We start from the raw sequence: 13145 nt of genomic DNA on the forward strand, positions 1-13145 counted from the left end.
TTACCTGGCTGTACGTCTATGTGACATTGAGGGCAATTCACAACTTACTAGAGACATCTCTAAAACCTCCTCTCTTGTATTTTGCATATTAAATGGAATCCTCACTTTTTTATTGCTTGGGTTTAATAGAGCAATATCTAAATGGGAAAAGTTCCATTGTAACCAAGTGCTGCAAATATGTCATTGTAGGTATTATGCATCAAATTTCATCTAGACAGTACAAAGGCATGACACGCTTAAATTCACCTGCCTAGCAGCTTAGTATCCCTGGCAATTATCTTAAAAGGTTAAGGCAACATTCATGCACCAGTTATTATTTGGAAGGAGGAGGTGATAAATTGGGGATTACATGTATGGCTAATCTCATTTGCACTACAATCCTATTTACTCTTAATATGATAAACACGTTAGAAGCACCATTTCACACCCCTAAAATAGTGCTAAATCATACATAAAGGTTGATTTATGTGACACACAATTACCAGCAGTAGCACAGCAGCTAAAAACCATTTGTGGCAATTTGGTCCTTAAAATGAACAAAAATATGCATGTTAACCTAATAAAGTCCATCATATATCCAGTGATAGCAATTTAAATCCTGTTTTGTGCTTGAGAATTTTCTCAATGTTTACAGCTTGCTTTCTGAAGAGGAAGCCACCATAATTATTAATACTCCTTTACTAAATAACTGATATGTACCATACCTCTCTACACCTTATAATTACAGATAGTGATTTACACATTAAAACTGACTTAAGCTGGCGTCATAGCGGCGATTATGAATATTATGGCTTTTTCGTAAGAAAAAATGGAGAATATGTATAGTGACACCTATCAGTTAATTTGAAATGCAGTTCCCGTCACACAAGACCGATTCAGCTGTACTTCTGAAGTAGCTTGAAGCGCCTCGATCTAATGTGACGTGCAAACCATGTTACCACGCACTGACATGTGTAATTACTTTGACCAATGTAAGATATTTTCCTGGGTAGATGCAACCTTCAAAGATGCTTGTGTGACACCAGCTGCCACAGATGATAAAATATGCCCTGCTCATGAAAGCTTACATTCTAGGGGTATAAATGATGTGTTTTATATATATATATATATATATATATATATATATATATATATATGACCGCTTCAGAACTTAATACAGCTAAATCATTTTGCTTTTCAGCCAGACACATTTCTTCTGGGATACTTGACTGTTAAACCAGGCACTGACTACTTGACAGATTGAATCAGTACTCAGTTAATGCTTGTTTCATATAATTTACTGAACCTAAGTAAATTCAGCCAGATAGTAATATGGTCAGGAGCAGAATAGTAACTACCTAATGAAATGTTTCAGGTTAAACAAAGGAGAGCCCCATCTTACAGCAGGTGAGTGTGTGTGGCATGCCAAATTAAAATACATTACTGCAGTGATAAACAACCTGATACACTGCAGGACCCGTATTGATGGCCCAATATCTTTAAAAAATGATGCACATTAATCTCAGTAATGAGATAATATAATACATTTAATAAAAAGACACTTATCTGCTATAACATATCAGCAGACATTTTAAATAAGTGTTACAAGCTATAACAAGCAAATCTGACAATAAAACATGAAGAAGCTGGGGGTTGCAGGTGAAGGCTCAGAGGGCCGCCTGTTGCCTAACATTGCCTTAATGGGCAGATAAGGAGCATGATTTGGGTGGATTTTGGATTTTGTTATTTAGCATTGCAGATGGTTATGTTATAACAGGACAGCTTCAGAAACATGTCTGCATGAATCACTCGGGGTATCATGGAAACTTTTTCAAATATTTGGGGTGTTATAATTTGCATCTCATCTCCGATAGTAACTGAGGTTTAGTACTACATCCTATCAAAGTGCAATGTGTAAGGCAACTTCACTGATATCATTCTCTTAAAGGTTGGGCATATTAATTAATAAAAAATGTATGATACCTGTGCAAAAAAGTGCTGTAACCCCCAGCAACCAATCACATCTCTGTAGTGCAGTTTAGAAAATGCAAGAAGGCCTATAATTGGTTGCTATTTTAACATGTATTTTAATCATTGGGCATGCTTTCCAGAGGGCATACGCAGATGAATGCTGGTACATACCTGACTTTGAGTCCTCTGCCATGATCAGCAGGTTAGAAATCTGCAGCATGAAAAGTTATTGATCAGATATCTGGCAAATGATGCGCCAGTGGAGTTGGGCATGTATGTAGAAGCACTGGTATCTGGAGAAAAGAATCTCCAGTGGGATGTATTGGGCAATGCCAGGGGATCTCTCTCTTTTCAATAACCGGCAGTAGTTGCCAATTGTCCGTTACTTCCAGGGACAGTCCCAGATTATAAAAACTTGTCCATGTAAATTGTTGTCCCTGGAAATGCGCCTGTTATCTTTATTATTGACAAACTGTTGAATAACATTCCTAATTCTCTGCATGTTGGATTCAGTTCTTAGACTATATTCTTATTCTCTAGGCTTTATTAAAGATGTGTATTTAAAATGCACAAAAAATACTTTTACCACATTCGGTTATCATGATATGATGAGGATTCCAGATCCCCAAGTTCCGCCAGGACTGCTTCGCCTGTAACTTGCTTGTAGGCATCGGCTCAGTAGCAAAGTGTCTAGAAAATGTTTTTAAATGTTGCCAGCTATGCAGTAGGCATCTGGTAAGTAGGGATTTGTGTAGGGGTCGTTCCATGGCAAATCATCACAAAAAAAGTAACTTTTCAACCTGACCATCTCAGATATTCGTGAAATTTGGTAGGATGGTAGACAACATAACTTTGCTTGTAATTGTGGTAGAACATGTCGGTCTTGTTTTGAAGCTAAGGGGCCTTAGTTTTCATAAAAAATAGTTTTATATGTAAATATTGACTTCTATATTTTAAGGTCACATAATTTGACCTTTGACCTTGAATATCTTAAAAAGGTATGTTTAATTTTTTGGTACATAATGTATGTTATGCAGTGAAAAACAATCTCTCTTTGGTATAAGTTTCTTTTTGGAAAGCCTTTTGGGAACAGGAGTAAAAAAATCTGAAAATTATACATATTACAATCAATGAAATAACTTAACAAGTGATTACAAGATTTCTGTACCATAGAATAATGTATAATACTGTGTACAATTTTGAGGGAAACTTACAAGTCAGTGCCTCCTCCTCCTCAACAATGATTTCTCTGTGTTTGGGTGTCCACAGCAAGTAGTGTGTAGGTTCGTCCAGATGAAGTCCGAGGATCAATCTTTTGTGAAATGTTCACGATGTCTGGCTGATAAGTGTATACATATGATGGCGATGGAGCATTGAGATGTAGAAAACTGATTAAAACCTCCTGTGAGGTTGCATTCATATTCATGACACAACCTAACCACCAAGCATCATTATAGACACAAGTCACAAAACATTTTATTTTTCCCAAAGACAATGTTTCATATGGAGTATTTGTTTTACATATAAAAGTTACTTTATACTGTCTGTCATCCTACCAAATTTGACGAAAATCTGAGATGGTTGGGTTGGAAGCTGTGTGTCACGGGCACTAGGAGTCTTTACCCAGGGATCACCAGGTGATAGGCTTACCAGAGCAGTATAGGTGGTAATATGGTACTCTGGTAGCAGGGTGATCACGGAACAGGAAATAGCAGATGATGAGATGCTCAGGAAAGTCTATGACTAGCAGCACTGGCAATATGGAGGTAGTAATACACGAGGAACTGTATGGACAAAGGACACGTGAAGGTAGTCAGTGGTCTGCGGTAGCAAGTTGTACCACTGCTATAGTGAGGAGGAATGTCCAACAGAAACGAGGAGGTGATGAGAGTCAGCGGTCTGCGGATAGCAAGTTGTACCGCTGTCTGAGTGAAGGAATGGAATCCAAGTGGAGATATCCGGGGAGTCAGTGGTCTGCGTTAGCAAGTTGTACCACTGCTATGTGAGAGGATACTGGAACAGGTGAAACTGTAAACAGGAGTCAGTGGTCTGCCACTAGCAAGTTGTACTACTGAATATATATGTGAGGAGGTGCACGGGGAGAGACTGCAACACAATATATACACGGGCACCTTGACTTTGATCCACAGTAATATGCACAATATAAATGTATAAATGACTGAACAATACTGCCAATATAGAAAGTCTCTTGAAGTAGTCCAGCATAAGATAACACAGTCAATGATGGCAATAGACTCAGCGGATAGCACACTCCAGAGGAGAACCAACACAGTCCAGCAAGGTATGCAATACACAGCACAGTCAATGAGAAGTATGCATACCGTGGTTCAGGAGGCAGTCAGACAGGAGTGCAGAGATACCTGAACGGCAGGAGGCCGGCAGGATGCGAAGTCCCTGGATGGGTGAAGCGGTGGTCTAGTAGGTGCAGCGCACGGGAAGGTAGACCAGCAGGGAACACAGGAAAGCGTGGAGAGCGGATCAGCAGTAGATGGATGAGTAGTGCTGAGGAGTAGCAGCAGCGGGTCTCTGCGGGAACACGGAGGTAGCCAATAGCAACCAGCAGGTGCAGTAACGATGGGACACGGGAGAGCAGAGTTGAACAGGCACTGTTGATCACGGAGAATAGCGGGTAGCAATAGTGGAGGCAGACTCAAGAAAACACGGGAGCGTTGACAAGGACTGAAGACTGAAGCGCACAGAGGCAGCGGATAGGAATCAGCCAAACAGTCACGATGAAACACAGACGGGTTGCAGGTTGAAGACTGTAGTGCACGGAGGCAGCGGATAGGAATCAGCTAGCAGTCACGATGATGAAACACAGACGAGTTGCAGGTTGAAGCCTGTAGTGCACGGAGGCAGCGGATAGGAATCAGCTGGCAGTCACAATCATGAACAGGTGAGTGGATGTGGTTGAAGCCTGTAATGCACGGAGGCAGCGGATAGGCATCAGCTAACAGTCCCAATGATACATGGTAGAGTTGAAGTGATTAGAAGACTGTAGTGCACGGAGGCAGCGGATAGGAATCAGCTCACAGTCACGATGATTCAGTAGATGGTAGAAGTGGTATGGGAACCACAGTAGCAGAAGTGGTTTGGAAACCACAGAGGTAGAAGTGGTTTGGAAACCACAGGAATCAGCAGGGCTGAATAAACAAGGAAACACAGGAACACCTTCAGAGACTCATGGGGAATGAGACTCCAAGATCAGGCAATGTGGTGATGACCACAGGTGCTTAATATAGGGAGGTTGCCTGATCTGCCAATTAAGTTAAAGGAACATACACTGGAGGTATAGAAAGGGCTGCGCATGCGCAGTCCCTCAGGATGGAGGACGGCCACGGTTCCTAAATGTCCGGGAAGAAGCACTCACAGTCCGGTGAGTGACAGTACCCCCCCTTTTAAAGGTGGGCACAGAACGCCTGGAACCGGGCTTGTCCGGATTTTTGGAATAAAACTTCTTCAGAAGGGCAGGAGCATTAAGATCTTCAGCTTTGATCCATGAACGCTCCTCAGGACCAAAGCCCTTCCAATGAACGAGGAAACGGAGGACTCCTCGCGAAATTTTTGCATCCAATACCTCAGTAATCTCGAAATCCTCCTCCTGATGAACTTGAACTGGCTGCGGTGCTGAGGAAGGAGTCGAGAAACGGTTGATGATGAGAGGTTTGAGCAAGGACACATGGAAGGCATTGGAGATCCGAAGATTCTTAGGAAGAAGAAGTTTAACACATACTGGATTGATAACTTGAATGATCCTATATGGACCAATAAAACGAGGGGCGAATTTCATAGATGGAACCTTCAAACGAATATTTTTGGTAGATAACCAGACACGATCTCCAATTTTTAGTGGTGGAATAGCCCGCCTCTTCTTATCTGCGAAAGACTTATATTTGTTAGATGTCTTCTTTAAACAGGTTTTGACCTGAGACCAGATATTTTTGAAGGTCTGACAAGCAGTCTCCACAGCAGGAACTTGGGTGGGCGGGAGGGCAGGAAATTCCGGAAAAGACGGATGGTGACCGTAGACCACAAAGAATGGAGTTTTGGATGATGACTCATGGTACATGTTGTTATGGGCGAATTCAGCCCAAGGGAGCAATTCTACCCAGTTGTCTTGGTTGGCTGAAGAGAACATCCTAATAAAAGTCTCAAGATCTTGATTGACTCGTTCCGTTTGTCCGTTAGATTGCGGATGGTAAGACGATGAGAGTGCTAATCGTATGCCCAAGGTTTTACAAAGGGCCCGCCAGAATCTGGAAACGAATTGTACTCCTCTATCTGACACAATCTCAGACGGACATCCATGGATGCGGAAGATTTCTTTAATGAAATGTTCAGCCAGAGTAGACGAGGAAGGTAAACCGGACAGAGGGACGAAATGAGCCATCTTCGAAAATCTGTCTACCACTACCCAAATAGTATTGTGATTCTTACTTGGTGGCAAATCAGTAACGAAATCCATACTAATATGGGTCCAAGGCTTGGACGGAATGGGTAGTGGTCGCAGCAACCCTGCTGGAGTTCTGCGGGAGGATTTGAACTGAGAACATAAATCACAGGAAGCAATAAACTCTTTGACGTCTCTCCTCATTGAAGGCCACCAGTAACTACGAGAGAGAATCTCAAAGGTCTTATGTTCACCGGCGTGTCCAGAAAAACGAGAGGTATGGAACCACGAAAGGATTTTCCTCCTCAGAGTAGGAGGCACGAGGGTCTTCCCAAATGGTAGCATTTTGGTGGATGAAGCAGCCAGAGAAATACATTTGGGGTCTAGAATAGCATGGTTGGGAACCTCTTCTTCATCAGAGGACGTCACAAAAGCTCGAGATAGAGCGTCAGCTTTCTTGTTCTTAGCAGCTGGTTTGAAGGTTATAATTAATTCAAAACGGGAAAAGAAAAGAGACCATCTTGCTTGACGAGGGTTCAAGCATTGAGCAGATTGCAAATATGACAAGTTCTTATGATCCGTGAAGATCGTCACCGGATGGCGAGCTCCTTCCAACAAGTATCTCCATTCCTCTAATGCAGCTTTGATGGCCAGCAACTCCTTGTCCCCGATAGTATAGTTTTTCTCTGCGGGCAGAAGACCCCGAGAGTAGAAGGCACAAGGATGTAATTTTTGTTGCTCCGAGCGTTGGGAGAGAATAGCTCCTAAGCCCACATTAGAGGCATCTACTTCTAGGAAGAAGGGGAGTGTCACATCAGGTTGTCGCAGAATGGGAGCAGACGAGAAGGACTCTTTGAGGATTTGAAAGGCTTGGAGAGCCTCAGATGACCATTGCTTAGTATTAGCCCCTTTCCGAGTTAAGGCCACAATGGGAGATGCAATGGATGAGAAGTCTTGAATGAAGCGTCTATAGTAATTGGCAAAACCTAAAAAACGCTGGATGGCACGAAGAGTAGTTGGCTGAGGCCAATGTAGTACAGCATTTACTTTGTCTGGATCCATCTTCAGGCCAACTCCGGAAACTATATACCCCAAGAATGGAATCTGGGGTAACTCGAATGAACATTTTTCCAATTTACAGAACAATGAGTTTTTCCGTAGTCTGGAGAGGACCTCTGCCACATGTTGGTGATGAGAAGGCAGGTCCTGTGAGAAGATCAATATGTCGTCCAGGTAGACAACGACACATACATATAATAAGTCCCGAAAGATCTCATTGATGAAACCCTGGAAAACCGCGGGGGCATTACACAGCCCGAAGGGCATTACTAAATATTCGTAATGCCCATCTCTGGTGTTAAACGCGGTCTTCCATTCGTCACCGGAACGGATTCTAATTAAATTGTAGGCACCACGAAGATCCAACTTAGTAAATATCCGAGCTCCCTTGATGCGATCAAATAGCTCAGTGATCAGCGGAATGGGATACCGATTCTTGATAGTAATGGCGTTGAGTCCACGAAAATCTATACAAGGGCGTAATGATCCATCCTTCTTTTTGACGAAGAAGAACCCAGCTCCAGCGGGAGAGGTGGAAGGTCGAATGAACCCACGCTGGAGATTCTCCTGTATGTACTCAGATGTGGCTTGAGTTTCAGGTAACGAGAGAGGATAGACCCGACCCCTGGGAGGAGTCTTGCCAGGTAGAAGGTCGATCGGACAATCCCAAGAACGATGAGGAGGAAGACGTTCAGACTGAGCTTTATCAAACACATCGGCAAATGAAGCATACTGAGGAGGGAGTCCCGGGGAGGAAGATGAGATGGAAGATTGCTGTACTTTAAGAGGAATAACTTGAGAGAGACAACGATGGTGACATTCAGGCCCCCAAGACGTAACTTGAGGGGTGCGCCAGTCAATCTGGGGAGAGTGACATTGAAGCCATGGAAGGCCTAAGACAATCGGACTTGTCGTAACAGGAAGAATTAAAAACGAAATTTCTTCATGGTGTAGTACACCAATCTGAAGGGTTACTGGAGACGTACTCTGGGTGATGAGACCATTGATGAGACGTGATCCATCTATAGCCGTCACAGTAATGGGTGTTTTTAAAGTGATCACTGGTAGGGACCATTGATTCACTAGTGATTTAGAAATGAAATTTCCTGCTGCTCCGGAATCAATCAATGCCTGTGACTCAAAGGATTTAGTAGCAAAGGAAATCGTAACATCGAAAGCGCAGACTTTAGATTTCATAGACAATGGAGAGGACTCCAGGGACCCTAACTTCACCTCTCCAGAACTAGTTAGGGCCTGGCATTTCCCGATTTCTTAGGGCAAGAACTGAGCATATGTGTGGAATCAGCACAATAGATACAGAGTCTATTCTTTACTCTTCGTTTCCTCTCTTCTAAAGATAATTTGGAACGTCCTATCTCCATGGGAATCACAGAAGGTGAAACTGGACGAAATTGAGGGTTTAAACGAAGAGGTGCTTTAGCAGAAGTTGTTTTCTCAGATTCTCTTTCACGAAATCTCATGTCTACACGATGGCAAAGAGAGATCAAATCTTCTAGTGACGAAGGAAGCTCTTGGGTAGTCAGTGCATCTTTAATTTTATCGGAGAGCCCCTGCCAGAAGGCGGCAACTAATGCTTCAGTGTTCCACTGAAGTTCAGAGGCTAAGATCCTAAATTGAATGACATACTGTCCTACTGTATGGGAGCCTTGTCGCAAACGAAGAATGCTGGAAGCAGCGGAGGTCACACGACCTGGTTCATCGAACACACTTCGGAACGTGGAAATGAATTTGGCACTATCTTGTAGAATTGGATCGTTTCTTTCCCACAGAGGGGAGGCCCAAGCCAGGGCTTGTCCAGAAAACAATGAGATAAGATAGGCCACTCTGGAACGATGGGTAGAAAAATTTTGAGGTTGGAGTTCAAAATGGACTGAACATTGGTTAAGGAAACCTCTACAAGTTTTGGGGTCCCCGTCATATTTTGACGGAGTAGGCAGGTGAAGCGTAGGAGCTGTAGACACCTGGGATGGCACTGGGGAAACGGAAGAAAGCACAGGAGCTTCAATACTAGCTGTAACAGTCTGTCCAGATGTTCCTTGGGAGGTTAACGATTGGTAACATTGAAGTAACAGCTGTTGGCGAGCATCCTGTTGCTCCACACGACTGACCAGATGCTGCAGCATCTCTTTAGCAGTAGGTTCCGTATCTGGGTCTGTCATGGCCTGATCTTACTGTCACGGGCACTAGGAGTCTTTACCCAGGGATCACCAGGTGATAGGCTTACCAGAGCAGTATAGGTGGTAATATGGTACTCTGGTAGCAGGGTGATCACGGAACAGGAAATAGCAGATGATGAGATGCTCAGGAAAGTCTATGACTAGCAGCACTGGCAATATGGAGGTAGTAATACACGAGGAACTGTATGGACAAAGGACACGTGAAGGTAGTCAGTGGTCTGCGGTAGCAAGTTGTACCACTGCTATAGTGAGGAGGAATGTCCAACAGAAACGAGGAGGTGATGAGAGTCAGCGGTCTGCGGATAGCAAGTTGTACCGCTGTCTGAGTGAAGGAATGGAATCCAAGTGGAGATATCCGGGGAGTCAGTGGTCTGCGTTAGCAAGTTGTACCACTGCTATGTGAGAGGATACTGGAACAGGTGAAACTGTAAACAGGAGTCAGTGGTCTGCCACTAGCAAGTTGTACTACTGAATATATATGTGAGGAGGTGCACGGGGAGAGACTGCAACACAATATATACACGGGCACCTTGACTTTGATCCACAGTAATATGCACAATATAAATGTATAAATGACTGAACAATACTGCCAATATAGAAAGTCTCTTGAAGTAGTCCAGCATAAGATAACACAGTCAATGATGGCAATAGACTCAGCGGATAGCACACTCCAGAGGAGAACCAACACAGTCCAGCAAGGTATGCAATACACAGCACAGTCAATGAGAAGTATGCATACCGTGGTTCAGGAGGCAGTCAGACAGGAGTGCAGAGATACCTGAACGGCAGGAGGCCGGCAGGATGCGAAGTCCCTGGATGGGTGAAGCGGTGGTCTAGTAGGTGCAGCGCACGGGAAGGTAGACCAGCAGGGAACACAGGAAAGCGTGGAGAGCGGATCAGCAGTAGATGGATGAGTAGTGCTGAGGAGTAGCAGCAGCGGGTCTCTGCGGGAACACGGAGGTAGCCAATAGCAACCAGCAGGTGCAGTAACGATGGGACACGGGAGAGCAGAGTTGAACAGGCACTGTTGATCACGGAGAATAGCGGGTAGCAATAGTGGAGGCAGACTCAAGAAAACACGGGAGCGTTGACAAGGACTGAAGACTGAAGCGCACAGAGGCAGCGGATAGGAATCAGCCAAACAGTCACGATGAAACACAGACGGGTTGCAGGTTGAAGACTGTAGTGCACGGAGGCAGCGGATAGGAATCAGCTAGCAGTCACGATGATGAAACACAGACGAGTTGCAGGTTGAAGCCTGTAGTGCACGGAGGCAGCGGATAGGAATCAGCTGGCAGTCACAATCATGAACAGGTGAGTGGATGTGGTTGAAGCCTGTAATGCACGGAGGCAGCGGATAGGCATCAGCTAACAGTCCCAATGATACATGGTAGAGTTGAAGTGATTAGAAGACTGTAGTGCACGGAGGCAGCGGATAGGAATCAGCTCACAGTCACGATGATTCAGTAGATGGTAGAAGTGGTATGGGAACCACAGTAGCAGAAGTGGTTTGGAAACCACAGAGGTAGAAGTGGTTTGGAAACCACAGGAATCAGCAGGGCTGAATAAACAAGGAAACACAGGAACACCTTCAGAGACTCATGGGGAATGAGACTCCAAGATCAGGCAATGTGGTGATGACCACAGGTGCTTAATATAGGGAGGTTGCCTGATCTGCCAATTAAGTTAAAGGAACATACACTGGAGGTATAGAAAGGGCTGCGCATGCGCAGTCCCTCAGGATGGAGGACGGCCACGGTTCCTAAATGTCCGGGAAGAAGCACTCACAGTCCGGTGAGTGACACTGTGATGATTTGGCTTGGAAAGTCACCCACTTAGAAGCGGAGATACCCGTTCTGAAATAACCAAAGTGTTTATATACATATGCCCAAATGGCCCCATCATATTTCAGTACATTCCTATGTAATCATTTCTTGCAATACATAAATACCCATAAACCTTTTACTGAGGCATTCCTCTACCAACTAGTATTACTATGTGGGCAGTATATTGTGTGCCTAATCCCTTTGTCTCCTATTAAAATACAATATTGGTTTATCTGCTCAGCAATTTGTTGTGCATCATGGTGGTTAGCATTGCTGCCTCACAGTGCTGGGGTCTTTGGTTCGATTCCAACCATGAATATCTGTGTATAATCTGTATGTTCTCCCCGAGTTAATTTAGACTTGTGACAAAAAGGACCCTAATATTTGTATGTGGTAGGGAAATCAGACGGTAATCTCCACTGAGCCAGGGACTGGTTTGAATGATACATTTTCAGGTACTTAATTGAAATTACTGGAAAAGTTGTGATTTCCTCTACATCTGAGCTGGTCCAAGTTTCAGGTTATTTGCTGCATCTAAACAGCCCTGCAGAGTCTATCAAAATTAGAAATATATATTTTATTGCAATGACTTCCCCTTTCTGATTTTTTAAATATCTCATCCCGTATAATGAAATCTAAGTTTTGTGGCATGAAACACATAGTGATGCACATCAGTGTACCTTTATTGCAGTGTTAAGGTACAACCAGACATGTCCATCACCTCAGCCGCTTCAAGGATGACAAATACTGTCAAGTATAACAGCATTCTATGTGGTTATGTCACTTTTCCAGCAAATCATGTTACCACTCACTGATATGTGTAATTACTTTGACCAGTGTAAGCCATACTTGGTAACTCTCCCGGAATGTCCAGGAGACTCCCGAAAATCAGGTCGGTCTCACAGACTCCCAGGAGAGCTGGCAAGTCTCCCGCATCCTGCAATTGCCTGGGCAAAATGACGCAATTCGCGGTGAATCGCGTCATTTTGGCCCCGTCCCCGAGACAAAACCACATTTTCATCGCAGGGGGATGCAAAATGACGCGTTTGACCGTGCCCCTCCTCCTCCCACCCTCTAGTCACACCCCTCTCCCGGAAATTCTCTTGCTGAAAGTAGGCAAGTATGATGTAAGCTATTTATTGTTACTACAGTAAAATCTCCACTCATTTTTCCTTGCACCCTGAGGAAAATTTTTTCCTTGCACCCTTTCTGTACAAATCTCTGAATTCCAGAGTAAGATAGTCTGATGGAAGCAAATTTCTGATGGTTTGTTGTTGCGGATTTGTAAGTGAACAGTAGGAAAAACTGGGCAAGCAGACACAAGGGGTCTGATTCATTAAGGAAAGTAAAGCAAAAAAGGTGTAACTTTGCACCTGGGCAAGACCATGTTGCATTGGAGGGGGAGGTAAAATTAAAATGTGGGGTCATATTTTTAGAGTTGGGGTAGGACATGTCCGGACCTAGATCAACTTTAGATTTCAGTGTAAAAATCAAGCTATTAAGTATTTGTGTGCTACGTGAAAATACAGCCAGTATTGAACTTATGTACAAATAAACTGATTTGCACACCTTGCACTGTAACATGGTTTGTCCCGGAGAAAATTTACTCCTTTTTTTTTACCTTACTTTCTTTAAGGAATCAGTGTCAAGAAACACAAAATAGATGCACACATGAAAACAGTATAGGGAAGGTACTGCTAA

General features: G+C 43.7%; 1 protein-coding gene across 3 annotated transcripts in view; it reads left to right on the top strand.

The window, feature by feature from the left end:
* Nucleotides 1-13145, top strand: part of XYLB (xylulokinase) — a 147213-nt gene that overhangs the window by 366 nt on the left and 133702 nt on the right. The window lies entirely within an intron of this gene.

This window comes from Mixophyes fleayi, chromosome 5, assembly GCF_038048845.1.
Source record: "Mixophyes fleayi isolate aMixFle1 chromosome 5, aMixFle1.hap1, whole genome shotgun sequence".
Classification (NCBI taxonomy): domain Eukaryota; kingdom Metazoa; phylum Chordata; class Amphibia; order Anura; family Limnodynastidae; genus Mixophyes; species Mixophyes fleayi.